A 16656-nucleotide genomic window follows, 5' to 3' on the forward strand; every position below is an offset into this window, starting at 1 on the left:
GTTGGAGAGGAGAGTGAGGGGTTGGAGAGGAGAGTGAGGGGTTGGAGAGGAGAGTGAGGGGTTGGAGAGGAGAGTGAGGGGTTGGAGAGGAGAGTGAGGGGTTGGAGAGGAGAGTGAGGGGTTGGAGAGGAGAGTGAGGGGTTGGAGAGGAGAGTGAGGGGTTGGAGAGGAGAGTGAGGGGTTGGAGAGGAGAGTGAGGGGTTGGAGAGGAGAGTGAGGGGTTGGAGAGGAGAGTGAGGAGTTGGAGAGGAGAGTGAGGGGTTGGAGAGGAGAGTGAGGAGTTGGAGAGGAGAGTGAGGGGTTGGAGAGGAGAGTGAGGGGTTGGAGAGGAGAGTGAGGGGGTATTGGAGAGGCGCGTGAGGGGGTATTGGAGAGGCGCGTGAGGGGGTATTGGAGAGGAGCGTGAGGGGGTATTGGAGAGGAGCGTGAGGGGGTATTGGAGAGGAGCGTGAGGGGGTATTGGAGAGGAGCGTGAGGGGGTATTGGAGAGGAGCGTGAGGGGGTATTGGAGAGGAGCGTGAGGGGGTATTGGAGAGGAGCGTGAGGGGGTATTGGAGAGGAGCGTGAGGGGGTATTGGAGAGGAGCGTGAGGGGGTATTGGAGAGGCGCATGAGGGGGCGTGAGGATGGAGAGGAGTGAGGGGTCACATATGTGAAATAAATAAATTGTGTTCATTGCACCATTTCTGGATCTGATGAATTGCCAGTCACCATTTTGTAAAATTTAATGTGTAGCATCTAAATCAAGATGTCCAAATGTCACACACGTCCATGCCCGTGGGATTCCCACGGGTGACCCCACTAGTATATATATATATATATATATATATATATATATATATATATATATATATATATATATATATATATATATATTGTTGCGGATCGCCTGTTCCCGTTACAAAGGGGGGGGGGGGGGTTAAACCCCTTTTTTCCCCCTGGGTCTTTGGGTCCGTGAGGCTGAATCGCCACTTCCGGAGCAAACGTGAAAAAGGGTATCGGGTCAACGTCGCACGTACCTTTAACCCACGCTGCCATGAAAGCGGGGACCGAACCTCGCACAAGCCACGCTTAATCGAGTACGCCGAGCGGTATGCGTATCATGTGACTCATGCCGTTACTTTTATGGAACCCGATTCGAGCGGTTCTAGTCGTACCATGCGAGGCCAATGGATGGAAGGGACAGGAACGGTCAAATCAGAGGAAGAACTCAATTTATTATTATTTACAATGATCAGGATGAAGGAAAGGGGATACAAAGCAGAAGCTTAATCAATCTTAACTTATTTCCCAGACACAGGGCCCACTCACGCACACAGGGAGAAGAAGAGAAGAAGTTCGCGCGCCAAACGCGCTTTGCCGTCGGTCGCTCCGGGGCAGCTCGCCCGGTGTGGCTCTCGGATTTTCACGGCACGTATGCAGGCGAAGGCAGGCAGGAGGAGATCGCGCGTCTGTGGCCAGGCACGGGTCGTCCTCTCGAGCGCTCGATTAACACAGCGCAGAGAGCAGGGCACGGGGCACGGGGAGAGTTCGTGTACAATCTCGATCACAGCAATTCAATGCACTCATTCTGCTGCGCATTCTCGTGCATGCTCAAGCTCAACTCAACTCAACTCAACTCCACTCACTCTCACAGGGAACTTGAACTCGTCACACAGGGAACTGTAACTCAGCACTTGAACTCACGATACTCTCTGACTCTGACTGACGTGCACACGACTCTGACTGACCTCTCCGAACTCATCTCTCGTCTCACTTAGGTGTGGGGACTCGGAGCAGTGTTTTATGGCTCCACCCCGGCCCTACTCGAATGTTCCAAACCCCACCTCTCATTGTCGTGGTTAGCCACTCCACTCGAGCCCTGATTGGCGGCTCATTGCTTCCCGGCCACTCCCTCCTGCAGCGCCTCCCTTCGGCCTCACCAGACTTGTTCAGGCCTGCCACATGGCATGCTATCGCCAAAAGACCGCCCTACTCATGGGCCTGCTCAACGCAAAACTAACACAGGATAGGACTACGCTTACATTCACTAATAAATAACTGAACTATCGCGAGGCTTAATGTTGTGGTGCGTTTACCTACGAGGGGGAATTATCCTTTATTCCAAAACCACAACAATATATATATATATATATATACATATATATATATATATATATATTAAACAGGAATCGAATTCCTGCGAGGGGCTAAGTGTGAAAAATTCTCTGACTCGATGCGGGGCTCGAACCACGGACCTCCATTGATAACGTGTCAACAGCCCACTGCGCTATTGAGCCAGCCGCAATATCCTCAGAACTTTTCCACACTTAACACTGCAAACTTTATCATGGCCGATGTCTTGCATGCCTGCGAGGCAGACCCCGAATGTTAGCGTAAGTATATGCATGCGTATGTATGTGTGAATAAGTAGTAATGCATTGAAGATTAATTCAAATACAATTTTATAAACAGGAATCAAATTCCTGTGAGGGGCTAAGTGTGAAAAAATTCTGACTCAATGAGGGGCTCGAACCACGGACCTCCGTTGATAACGCGTCAACAGCCCACTGCGCCATTGAGCCAGCCACAATCTCCACATAACTTTTCCCCACTTAACACTGCGAGCAATAGGCCTATATACATATACACACACATATATATTGTTGCGGATATGAGGACTGTATTTTTTTTATTGTGTGCTTTATTATTATTATTGTTTATTCTGCGCCTCCTGCCTCCGGAGTTGTGTAAAGATAAAAAGGGCGTCTCGGTAGTTATTCCATAAACACCACATTGCAGGACCCGATAAAACCCTTGTTCAGTAGCTTATATCTTATTATGTGTCTTAGGGTAAGGCTGTGTCTCCCATTAATTGAAATACTCCATTGCACCGAGTGAAATAAGAATAGGTCCCCGTTCATTTCATTTCGATGGCCAACTGCATTTTGGGCGGTTTTCTTCAACCACCATTGGCCACGAGGCAGGGTTGGGGAAGAAAGGCGTGTCTCCACCTCGTCATAGAGGGGAGGAGTGAGCCAGCCCCGAACAACCAACCGAGCACGAGGGGTTTGGTTTGAGAGGGCGGAGGAAGAGCGTTTGGGGGAGGTTCGCAAAGGTTGAGGGGCGGGGCCTATATAACCCGCCGGCAGGGCGTTCCCCAAGCAGTTGAGACAAGGAGGGAGGAGACAAGAGCTGGGTCGTCAGAGAGTTGCGCTTTTACTGAGTCCAAAGAAAGAGCTGGGTCGTCAGAGAGTTGCGCTTTTACTGAGTCCAAAGAAAGAGCTGGGTCGTCAGAGAGTTGCGCTTTTACTGAGTCCAAAGAAAGAGCTGGGTCGCCAGAGCAGATGCGCTTTTACTGAGACAAGCAGCTCCGACCCGTGACTCCGCGCACACGACAGGCTCGGTGGCATCAGCGGCCGTCGAGGTCCAGCCCGACGTCCCGTGCGGGATCAAGCTCCAGCCAGCTCCGTGCCGTCCTCCCCCCTCCAGCCACACACCTCCTTCCAGCAATCCACTCTGCAAACCCCCGCGTGAGTCAGTGTCTTTGTTTGTTCTGTCCTGGGTAGTAAGTAAGCCTGTTAGATAAGCTAGTATTTTCCCTGTGTCTCTAAAAGCTTCTTTATATTATTTTATTATCTTTCCTTCTCCTTGGTTATTTTGAGCCTGTAAATAGTAAATAAATTTAGTAGTATTTTCAACCCTTTTCTCGTCTTATTCCTTTTCCTCTTTGCATTTGTCGTCTTAGTCTTTTCCCGATTGAATAGCGGTGGCGCGATACGGCCAACGTTTGGGTTGAATCGGGTTTTAGTCGGGGAATAACTGTTCGGCCGCGGTTACACCACCGCTCGGTCAAAATAACATCTAATCCGCGGTCCGTAACAATTGGTGTCGGGGAGTGAGATACGGACCCGAAGCGCGCTTAACGCGCTCAAAATTACAAGCTGCTGGAAATTTGTGTTGTTTTAAAGCAAAACCCGAATTTTGAAATCGCGCCATGGCTGGTCAAGGCGATCGGATGCAGATGCGTGAGCTAGAGGAGGGGTTAGGAGTAACCCAGGATCAGAGGGACGAAGTAGAGGAGAACATTGGCAGTGCGGTCGTGGGGGTATCAGGTGCACAAAATGGCGCGCTCGCGCACGTGGTTGAAGGGTCCCAAAATAGCGGCGCCGCGGAGGGCGAGCCCGCGGTGGCGGCTGGGGACGCTGGGCAAACCAGGTTTGACCTCAGATTATTCTTGACCCAACTGATGGCAAAAATGGATGCTCAGGGTGAGCGATTGGAGGGCCAAATGGGGGTAATGGGGAACCGGATAGATGCTCAGAGTGAGCAAATGGGGGCAATGAGGGACGAATTGGGGGGAAAAATGGGTGAAATGGGGGGCAAAATGGGAGAAATGGGGGAACGGCTAGAAGCTAAATTTGAGGGGTTAGACAATAATTTTGAGGGATTCGACAAGAAAATTGAGGGGTTAGACAATGGGATAGAAGGGGTGAAACATGGGTTAATGGGAGTGGAAAATAGAATGGCTGCCCAGGAGAATCAGATAGAGGGGGTGAAAAATGGGTTAGAGGGGCTAGAAAATAGAATGGAAGACAAATTGCGGGAAATAGGGGAGCAATCCGCCCGAGAAATTAAACAAATGGGAGAGCAGATAGAGGAGGTGAAAATCGGGGTAGAAACCAAATTGGATGCTCAGAGGGATGAATTGGGACAGATGAGGGCAGCATCTACAAAAGAGAGGGAGGAGATGAAAGAGGAGATACGACGAGGTGTAAGTGAGGAGGTCTCGGGGGTACGCGAGGAGGTAAAGCGAGGCGAAAAGCGTATAGAGAAAGAGGTGAGAAATGGGACGGCAAAGTTACAAGGGGGCATGGAGGACCTGACGGAGGAGGTGGAACAGCTGACGGAGGGACAAAAAGAGTTAGTGGAGCAGGTTCAAAGGAACACTGCGGTACTAGGAGGGTTAAAAGTGACACAAAGAGACATCAAGGACGACTTAATAGCGACACAGAGGCAATGTCAGATGGTACGTGAGGGACTGACAATGAGGTTGGACGAGGTGACAGAGGTAATGGAGACAAAGGACCGGCAGGTGAGGACGCACATAGAAACGGTCAAGATAGCCTTAGAGGACGAACTTGAGGAGACGCACCGGGAAATAAAAGAGGTGAAGCAAAAATTAGAGGAAGTGGAAGAAGGGGTGAGTGAAATTAAGAAGAGACGGAGGGAAACTAAAAAGGAGATAAGGGAGGAAGTGATGGAGTATGTGCAAGGTCTGTGTTCAAATCATGATGATGTGCTCTCTAACCAAATAAAGAGTTTGCAGTTTGCAGGTGGCAGAGGAGGTGCGACGACGAGGTACCGAGGTGAGTGACGATATACGCGGAAATGCATATGGTGTGAGGGGAGATTCAGTTGGCTTGGGGGGTGGTGTAGACTCGGGTGTTCGTGAGGGACCAATGGTGAAATGTATGACTGGTCCGGAGTGTATGGAAAGAGGAGGTGTGCAAGGAGGTCTGGCTATGGGGAGTGAGGGGGGTGCTGGTGAGCAAGGGTGTGCGGGTATGGAGTGGGTAGCGGGTTGCGGCAGGGCGACCCAGGCATCGACACCACGGGGGGTAGTGTTTGGAGGGACGGGGGACGCGCGGGAGCCCCCCGGGAATAGTGTACTGTGGGAGCCCGAGCGGTTTGGTCCCGCGTTGATCCCGCAGGGAGTGACGCGGGGGGTCCGACCTTCGGGCGCCCACAAAGTCCCACTTGCGCCGTATGACGGCAAGAGTGATTTGAGGGCGTACCTGGCGCAGTTTGAGTACATGTGTAAAGGCAACGGTTGGAATCCGGACGAAGGTGGAGTACACCTGGTAGGGGCACTGCGCGGTGCGGCGGCGGAGGTGCTGACAGCTTTACCACCGGGTGCTCTCACCCTGCCAGCTCTCCGTGCGGCTTTAATTAACCGTTTCGGTATCGAGCAGCAAAGCAAGCTTGTTAAAGCTCAACTTGCGCAGCGTAAACGCAAGCCCCAGGAGACCATCGGGGAACTTGCTCACGATATTCGCCGCGCGGTAGGGATTGCACACGCGGACATGGCAGCGAGTTCCCAGGAAAGCCTGGTGCTAGATCACTTTATTCAGGCCCTTTCGGATCTGGAGCTCCGACAACAGCTCGCCATGTGGCGCCCGCAGACCATGAGTCAGGCGGCCGACGCTGCAGCCCGTTGGGAAGCAGCGAGGCCCCTGGCCCGGGGAGGCGAGCGCCATGCAGTGGCGGTGCGTCAGGTGGGGCCCGAGATGGGGGGCGGCCCCCTAAGGGGGCCCGCCCCCGACGGGGGACCTGACCTGGAGAGCATGGTTCGGAGGCTGGTGGATCGGCGACTAGCGGGACCTGGACCATGGCAGGCGGCTCCAGTGGTGGCCCCTGGTGGTCCCCGACAGAGTACCCCAATTCGGACATACAGGGGGGGGAATTTGGAATACCGGAGGCAAGCACCTTACCAGGTGAGGTGCTATAATTGTGCTCGGATGGGTCACCGTGCGTGGGAGTGTCGAGCTCCGCGCCGGGACGTTCCCCGCCAACCGATGCCCTCAACTCCGCCCCGTATCGATCGGCCTAGCCGACCTCAGACACCCCCCTGCCAGGGCCCGGGAAACTAGAACGTGCCGGGCATGCAGGGCGGTGTTCGGCAGTAGGGGATGGGGAGAAGCCCTCGTTGACGCGACAGGTCATTCATTGTGGCCAAATTGGAACAGGTAGTTTGACAATTCGGTGCAAAATTGCCGGCGTGGGGGTAGATGCCATGGTGGACACGGGAGCCAGCGCCACGATCATCAGCCCCGTGGTCCTTAATTCGAGTGCAGACGGCTGGGGTAAAATCCAGCGTCTGGAAAATCATAGCTTGCTTGCAGCTGGCTACCGGGGCAACGGCTCCGATCATAGGGCGTGGTTTTGTGACCCTCAAGTTGGGATCGGTAAAGCAAGAGATAGAGGTTTGGGTGGCGGAGGTGTGCGACCCGTGCTTAATAGGGTTGGATTTGTTGACTGCCGGCGGTTGTAAAATCGACTTGGGCCGGGGGATCCTGCAATGGGGGGTGGAGGAGCTACCATTGGAGGGGGTAAGCACGGCCGAGAGGGTGGAGCTGGAGGCTCCTGAGGCCGTGACCATCCCTCCGGGGGCCGAGGCCATAGTGCCGGCCCGATGGTCAGCCCGCCCGACATGGCAGGAATCCTGCGGCCTGGTCGAACCGGTGGCAGCGCGATCCATACCTGGTTTAATCGTGGGCCGCACCCTTGTAAAAACGGACGGGCCGGTAGTGGCCGTCCGAGTAATTAATATTAGCACAGAACCACGCACTATAGGGAGGGGCACAAAGGTAGCTGGCTGCACCCCAGTTAGAGAAGTCGCGTCAGTGAGGGGCGAGAACATCCAGCCGAGCCGGCCCCTGGGGGAGCCTTCAATAAGTTCTAGGAATTGGCCCAATCCCATTTGCGAGATGGTAAATCGGAGCAGCATAGAGTTGGGAGGTACCCAGAGGGAGGCCTTACACAAACTGGTTGGGTCCCACTTGGACCTCTTCTCCTTGTCCACCGAGGATATTGGACTTACGGGCCTGGTGAAACATCAGATCCACACCGGTGAGGCCTGGCCTATTCGTCAGGCCGCCCGACGGCTCCCTTGGAGCAAGAGGGCGGAAGCTGATGAGCAGGTTGAAAAAATGCTCGACGCAGGTGTGATCGAGCCCTCGGGAAGTCCTTGGATGTCACCTGTTGTGCTGGTCAAAAAGAAGGATGGGACCACGCGGTTCTGCGTGGACTATCGCCAGCTAAACAACGTGACACTCAAGGACTCATATCCCCTGCCAAGGATTGATGACACCCTCGATGCCGTTGCGGGCTCAAATTGGTTCACAACTTTGGACCTCAAGAGTGGGTATTGGCAGGTGGAGATGGATCGGACAGGGAAGGAGAAAACGGCATTTTCCACAGGTAAGGGGCTGTATCAGTTCACTGTGATGCCGTTTGGTTTGTGTAACGCCCCCGCCACCTTTGAGAGATTGATGGAACATGTACTAGGCGGCATGCCATGGCAATCATGCCTGGTATACCTGGATGACGTCCTGGTACATGCCAAGACCTTCCCCCAGGCGTTAGCTAATTTGGACCAGGTGTTCGGGTGCCTCAGACAGGCAGGGTTAAAGCTGAACCCGAGTAAGTGCACCTTGTTTGCAAGAGAGGTGGCCTATCTAGGTCACGTGATCGGCCGCGAGGGGGTAAAAACGGACCCAGACAAAATTAAAGCGGTAGAGGAGTGGCCCGCACCACGTACCATCAAAGAGGTGCGGGGATTTTTAGGACTCTGCTCCTACTACCGGCGCTTTGTGGCAAAATTTGCGGAGTTGGCCCGTCCCCTCCACCGGCTTACGGAGAAGGGGACGCGATTTAATTGGACACGGGAGTGCCACGAGGCCTTCCAAAAATTGAAGGGGTGTCTAACATCCGCACCCCTTCTAGCTTACCCCACTAGTAACGGGGCATTTACCCTGGACACGGATGCGAGCCAGGAAGGATTGGGCGCAGTTTTGTCTCAGACACAGGAGGGCGTGGAGAGAGTGATTGGTTACTATAGTCGGGCCTTAAGTAGGCCTGAGCGAAATTATTGTGTCACTCGCAAAGAGTTATTGGCTATGCTGGCTGCCATGAACCATTTCCACCCGTACCTGTACGGGCGGAAATTTTCGGTTCGAACTGACCATTCCTCCCTGCAATGGCTCCTGCGGTTCAAGGAACCGGAGGGCCAAATTGCAAGGTGGTTGGAAAAGTTGCAGCAGTACGATTTCAATGTGACCCCATAGGGCCGGGAAGGGCCATGGTAATGCGGACGCACTCTCCCGGCGTCCTTGTCTGGGGGAAAACTGCAAATTTTGTGCGAGACACGAGGAGAGGGAGCAATTGGGCGATTCTGCCCCGATTCTCGTCGTCCGGGCAACCCGGGTGAGAGGGCCAATTTTGCCACTAACCGCGGACGAGGAATTTGGAGATTTGGCTTGGAGCATGGCCCAGCAGGAGGATCCTGTCCTGGGGCCGGTGTTCAATTGGGTCCAATTGGGGCAAAGACCAAAGGGGGAAGAGGTCACCCCCCTCGGGGTGCAAACGAAGGCGTATTGGGCTCAGTGGCAGACCCTGGAGTTGAAAGGCAACATCTTATATCGCAAGTGGGTGGAGGTTCCCTCTGATAGAACTTCCTGGCTGGTGATAGTCCCAGACAAATTCAAGAACGTCATCTTACAACAGGTGCATGGTACCCGCTCCGGCGGCCATTTGGGCAGGACAAAGACAATATCTCGAGTCCGCCGGAGGTTCTATTGGGTGAATATGGGGCGTGACATACAGGACTGGTGTCGGAGATGCGACGCCTGTTCTGCCATAAAGGGACCAGCACAGAGGATGAGGGCCCCCCTTCAATTACATCAGGTGGGGGCCCCCCTTGAGCGGGTGGCTATGGATATTCTAGGACCGCTGCCCCGCACCCGCCAAGGTAATAAGTATATCCTCGTTGTAATGGACGATTTCACCAAGTGGCCGGAGGCCTACGCCCTCCCCAACCAAGAAGCCGGGGTTGTGGCGCAGGCCTTCGTAGAAGGATTTGTATGTCGGCAAGGGATTCCACAGGAGCTGCACACCGATCAGGGACGAAATTTTGAGAGTCAATTATTAAAAGATGTGTGCAGACTCCTGTCAATTCGGAAAACCAGAACCACGCCCTTGCGGCCACAATCTGACGGGATGGTGGAAAGGTTCAATCGAACATTGATGCAACAACTGGCATTGTTCACCACCACCCGTCAGGATGACTGGGACGAACATCTCCCGTACCTGTTGATGGCCTACCGAACTAGCCAGCACGGGGCCACCGCATGCAGTCCAGCGTTGCTTATGTATGGGCGGGAGTTACGGGCTCCCGCCGACTTGCTATGCGGTCCCGTGCCAGACACCACGGATACACCGCCGAGGGAGGGTTACGCACGTCACCTGGAGGAAGGCATGGAGCGGGTCCATGCCTTCGCCCGCCGCCAGCTCCATCTGGCGGGGGCCAAGATGAAGCGCAGGTACGACGACCGGAGCCAGGGGAGTCAATACGCTCCGGGGATGAAGATTTGGTTCTTTAATCCCCGGAGGCGGAAGGGAAGGTGCCCAAAACTCACCTCCCCCTGGCAAGGCCCAGGAGTCGTCCTGTCGCAAATCTGTGACGTGGTCATTAAGATCAAAATGGGGCCACGGACCCCCCCTCGGATCGTCCATGCCAACCGGATAAGACCTTATGCCGGCGAGCAGGCGCCCTCATGGATCGCCTCGGCTCAAGATGCCGAGGCAGGACCCAGTACCTCTTGCGACGGGGGCTCGTAGCGTCAGAGGACTGGGGGGATGGTAGTGAGAAATGCCCCGCTGTGGTGGGATGGCAACTCTGTCATCCCTCACAGAAGGGGGGCAAAGGAGCACTAGTTTATGGGGTATGGCAGTGAAAACTAGCCCGGGTGGGTTAGGATATAATGTAGGGATCTAGAGATTGACCTTAGGTAACGTTAAGGATTAGTTAGTGACAAGGATACCTGTAGTGGGGACGCAGGTAGATTAGTGTGGATGATAATGACGTGGTATGTGCTTCGTTTAAAGGGAAGACGGGGAGCACTAAGTTAGCAGGGCAACAGGTAGTTCAGATGATGCCGTGTGAGTGTTGGAGGTGTATTCAAGTGTATTGAGCAGTGTGTGAGGAACAGGTGTGATTGAACAGGTGTGATTGCACAGGTGTGCAACTGAACAGGTGTATGGAGCAGTGTTTGAGTGATGGTGATGGTGATGGTGAGGTGTGTTGTGTTGACCAACTGGTCCAGGAAAAGGAGGAGGGTGCAGGTGGCACCAGGTATGAGTGCACAGGTGTGCAACAACAGGTATGAGGAACAGGTGTATGGAATAAATGGTAGTGTGGAGTATATGGAGTATTGGAATGGATGGTCGTGGAGTGAGTATGATGGAAGCTATGGAGTGGAGTGGATGGTGCGAAGGTGTGAATGGGGGAAGGATGGACCCCCATCACGAATACCCGGGGCGGGTAGTGTAAAGTGTGTTAAAGTCATTTAGAGGATAGATAGGATGAAGGATCTCCTTGCACCATCTGCATCCACTCACCTGAGATGACGTACCTCCACACCATGCCATGTTTTGATTATTTTTTATGTGCAAATGTTTTGGATTGTGAGGCGCATCATGACGTGGGTGTGACATTGTGCTTTGATGTTCCATCTCTCCCTCCTTATGAGGATTGATGATGAATTGGGTGATGGCAAATTTTGAAGTAGAGGGATTGTGGAGACGAATTTGGTATAAGGGAAATATGGGGAGACGTGACAGTAGCGACGAATTTGTAAATGTGTAGATTTTGTACATATGGGGTAAGGGCAAGGGTAGTGTAGGTGACAGGGGGGGTGACGTACGGTAGGGATGAGCTTTCTCACTTCACTCTCCGTACGCATTTCGCCCTGCATTGCCTTATTGATGTGTACCCTTGTGACCTTACCCCTCGCTCATTTGTCTTTCCCCTTTTGTCTCCCACATGACCTGTGCGCTATTGGGCGCCGAGGGGAGCGTGCGTGAGTCGGCCATTGTGCGCCCGGAACTCTCAGAACCAGCTGTCTGCATCGATGCACCACATGATGGACCACATGTCTGTGGCCGAGCACCACTTATGGACCCCATGGGTTGGGGCATGGCCCCTCTGCTGGAACCGGCCATGAGGGCCCGAAATCTTGCTGGCGGACCTTGGCCACAGGGCACCGATGCCCCACAGGTGAACCACACGTAGTCGGCCCTGTGGGCCATAAATAAAGATAAATAAAATGGACACGTTTGGGCAAGCTTTATTGCAAATAGGCCGCCAGTAAGAAAATGAAGGAAAAGACAACAACTGGAAGAAATAATAATAGCCAGCAGAGGGAGCCGAAGAGCAAGAGATCACCTGCAGGGTTAGGGGTTGTTGATTTATTTTTATTATTGAACATTCATGAACATTGATGAACTGTGGTGACTGCACCGATTGGTGCTTGGGGTTGTATTGGTGCGTTTTTGGGTGCTTTCATGGTGCGTCGATGCAGAGCAGACTGTCTCCCCCCAGAAAGAACAATTACAGGTCCTGGGTTAGTCTTGTAAATAAAAGTAGCGTCAAGTGTAAATAATGCTCCCCACCGTCAATGTATAGTTTGAAGACCATTCCGCAATTCGGTTCACTGTGGGCGTAAGTCTGTTAGGCAGGGTGCAATGGAGCAGCGGGACACATTTATTTATGTTTTAAAACTGTCGCACTCAGGGTCAGGTTAAAAGTAGAGGGAACTACACCTACGTGTCACACTAAATAAAAGTTGTAGGCCCAGGACGTGCCTAAGAGGAGGAGGGTGCAGTGTTGTGGATATGAGGACTGTATTTTTTTTATTGTGTGCTTTATTATTATTATTGTTTATTCTGCGCCTCCTGCCTCCGGAGTTGTGTAAAGATAAAAAGGGCGTCTCGGTAGTTATTCCATAAACACCACATTGCAGGACCCGATAAAACCCTTGTTCAGTAGCTTATATCTTATTATGTGTCTTAGGGTAAGGCTGTGTCTCCCATTAATTGAAATACTCCATTGCACCGAGTGAAATAAGAATAGGTCCCCGTTCATTTCATTTCGATGGCCAACTGCATTTTGGGCGGTTTTCTTCAACCACCATTGGCCACGAGGCAGGGTTGGGGAAGAAAGGCGTGTCTCCACCTCGTCATAGAGGGGAGGAGTGAGCCAGCCCCGAACAACCAACCGAGCACGAGGGGTTTGGTTTGAGAGGGCGGAGGAAGAGCGTTTGGGGGAGGTTCGCAAAGGTTGAGGGGCGGGGCCTATATAACCCGCCGGCGGGGCGTTCCCCAAGCAGTTGAGACAAGGAGGGAGGAGACAAGAGCTGGGTCGTCAGAGAGTTGTGCTTTTACTGAGTCCAAAGAAAGAGCTGGGTCGTCAGAGAGTTGCGCTTTTACTGAGTCCAAAGAAAGAGCTGGGTCGTCAGAGAGTTGCGCTTTTACTGAGTCCAAAGAAAGAACTGGGTCGCCAGAGCAGATGCGCTTTTACTGAGACAAGCAGCTCCGACCCTTGACTCCACGCACACGACAGGCTCGGTGGCATCAGCGGCCGTCGAGGTCCAGCCCGGCGTCCCGTGCGGGATCAAGCTCCAGCCAGCTCCGTGCCGTCCTCCCCCCTCCAGCCACACACCTCCTTCCAGCAATCCACTCTGCAATTCCCCGCGTGAGTCAGTGTCTTTGTTTGTTCTGTCCTGGGTAGTAAGTAAGCCTGTTAGATAAGCTAGTATTTTCCCTGTGTCTCTAAAAGCTTCTGTATATTATTTTATTATCTTTCCTTCTCCTTGGTTATTTTGAGCCTGTAAATAGTAAATAAATTTAGTAGTATTTTCAACCCTTTTCTCGTCTTATTCCTTTTCCTCTTTGCATTTGTCGTCTTAGTCTTTTCCCGATTGAATAGCGGTGGCGCGATACGGCCAACGTTTGGGTTGAATCGGGTTTTAGTCGGGGAATAACTGTTCGGCCGCGGTTACACCACCGCTCGGTCAAAATAACATCTAATCCGCGGTCCGTAACAATATATATATATATATATATATATATATATATATTGTTACGGACACGGCTTTTAGATGTTATATTGACCGAGCGGTGGTGTATTTAACCGCGTCCGAACAGTTACTCCCCGATTAGAACCCGATTCCACCCGAACGTTGACTAATCGCGCTACAGATATTCAATTGGGAAACCTCTAAAGCGACCGAAAGAGAAGAAGAGAGAAGAAAGACAGAGTTTGGAGGAAGAACAGATTTATTATACACACACAAGCAATATTTTAGAGCGACCAATATTATTTACAGCAATAGATGGAAAAGAGCAGTCACACAGTGCATTGTTAACTTATTCTATTTCATTTACTTAATCCCCAAGACAAACGAGTAGGACAGGACGTTCACACTCACACGATGGATATTGCAGGCAGGTAATGGCTCGAGGTTGATTGCTTGAGAGGAAGGCAAAGTCGGAGGCCGCAGCACCCCTCGCGGTTTTGGCGGGAAAACCTCCGTCGCGTATCCGCGGCCGTCACGCGCTGGCTCGGCACACCTGCTCCTCTTCCTGGGGTGGAGCCGTCTCCCTCCGTTCAGCGCGTCTCTCCAACGACAGGGGGGTATTGCAGGCAGGCAGGTAGGTAGGTAGGTAGGTAGGGCTTGCGGTGGATTGCGCTCCTCTTCCAGGTCATCCCCCAGCGTATCTCTCAAGGCCTCTCTCTGGTGCAGCCTCGTTGCTCCTCTCCAGCTCATCTCCAGTCATCTCTCATCTGGACTCCAAAGCAGTCCCCTGCAGTCGCTTTTATCACCTCCGGCGGAATTAAGCCGCCGGCTCCGAGGGCACGCCTACCGGGTCACTCACCGCGGTGTTGATTGGCTGTTAGGGCCGGTTCACTCCTGCCCTCTTCTGACGAGGTGGAGCCACGCCTTTCTTCTCCAACCTTACCTCGTGGCCAATGGTGGTTTGAAGAAAACCAGCCAAAATGCGGAAGACAATTGGAAGGGAGGTTTTGGGGAAATTGGAAGGGCCTACGCTTATTTTGTTTGATACAATGCAAAGTCAATCTAGTGGGAAAACACATACTTAGCCTACATGGAATAAGGAAATACACTATTTAAAAGATATATCGTGACCTGCGTGTATGTTCTATGAAATTAATTAGGAGGACGGCTGCGACCATTATTTACATTACCAGGATGTTACCATACCAAAACCATACTCTTCACATCCGTTACCCTTCCTCCAAAATTGTTACACTCCTCAAAACCCGTTACACTTCCCAAAACCCGTTACACTTCTCCAAAATCGTTACACTGCACCCTCCTTTCTTCAGGCACGTCCTCGGGCCTACTAGACTTAACTGAGTGTGACATGTAGGTGTAATTCCCTCTACAATTAACCTGACCCTGAGTGTGACAATTTTAAAACACAAATAAGTATGTCCCCCTATTGCATTGCATCCTGTCTAACAGACTCAAGCCCACAGCTAACCGAATTACGGAATTATTCTGAAACTATACATTTACGGTGGGGAGCATTATTTACAATGACGTGATTTCTTATTTACAACGCAACCCAGGACCTGTGTGTTTTTTTTCTTTTTCTTTTTAGGGAACAAGAGAAAGAAATTCCTGTTGGGAGGGAGGAGACAGCACGCATTGCATCGATGCACCAGTACCAGTACCAATACCACCAAAGCACCCAAAAGCACCAAAAGCACCACAAGCACCACAAAGCACCACTCGGTGCGCAGTCACCATGGTTCATAATAAACACAACAAAACAACTGGTGGTGGTCTTCTCCTTGTCTGCTGGGCCGATGTTCTTCCTGACGTCTTCTGGCTTCATGCGGCCTATTTGGACATAATAAAAAGCACAACTTGTGTTCGTTTTTTATTATTATTTAGGGCCTCAGGGGCCAACTAAGGGTGGTCCACCTGTTTGGCATAGGTGCCACCTTACCGAGGTCCGCAAGCAAGATTCCCTGGCCACTATGGCCGGTCTCCAACAGAGGTGCACTGCCCCAGAACCTGGGGTCCATCAAGTGGTACTTGGCCGCCGAACAGCGGTCCATAAAGTGGTACATCAACGCAATGCGTGCTGGTTCTGGGAATCTCGGGCGCACAATGGCCACCTCACGCACGCTCCCCTCGGCACCCAATGGCGCACAGGTCATGTGGGAGACAAGAGAAAGACAATTGAGCGAGGGGTAAGGTCACAAGGGTACACGTCAATAAGGCAATGCAAGGTGAAATGCGTACGGAGGCCGAAGTGAGAAAGCTCGTCCCTACCGTACGTCACCCCCCTGTCACCTACCTTACCCTTGTTCTCACCCCATATGTACAAAAATCTACACATTTACAAATTCGTCACTACTGTCACGTCTTCCCCATATTTCCCTTATACCAAATTCGTCACCACAATCCCTCTACTTCAAAATTTGCCATCATCAATTCATCATCAATCCTCAAAAGGAGGGAGAGATGGAATTACGCACAATGTCACACCCACGTCATGATGCGTCTCACAACCCAAACATTTGCACAGTAAAAAATAATCAAACATGGCATGGTGTGGAGTACCTGTCACCTCAGGTGAGTGGATGCAGATGGTGTGAGGAGATCCTTCATCCTAACTATCCTCTAAATGATTTTAACACACTTTACACTACCCGGGGTCTTTCCCTGCCAATTCATTGGCCAACTTACACTATGGGTTCTAATAACCAATTCCCATTGGCCAAACTGTGGTGCTCCTCAATTTTGGGGTCTCACTCCCCCGATTCATCTCCCGGTGCTCTAGCACAATTTCTGGGCTGCGACGTGTACCTCTCCCAACAGGTCTACCCACCTGCACACCTCCACCACTGTAGTTGCCACCCGAGCTTACCTAGCTCCTCACCCTAACCTATCTAACTGGGGGCAGCCCCTCTCCTGGCTCTGTCACCCCTTGGTGCCCTCTGGCACTGGGCTACCCGGGTCCGTCCTCCGGATCCTCGGGCCCCATCCACACAACTACTACCGGCTCCCAGAGCCCACCT

Source organism: Myxine glutinosa, chromosome 3 (assembly GCF_964187855.1).
Source record: "Myxine glutinosa chromosome 3, kmMyxGlut1.1, whole genome shotgun sequence".
In the NCBI taxonomy this organism is placed as follows: domain Eukaryota; kingdom Metazoa; phylum Chordata; class Myxini; order Myxiniformes; family Myxinidae; genus Myxine; species Myxine glutinosa.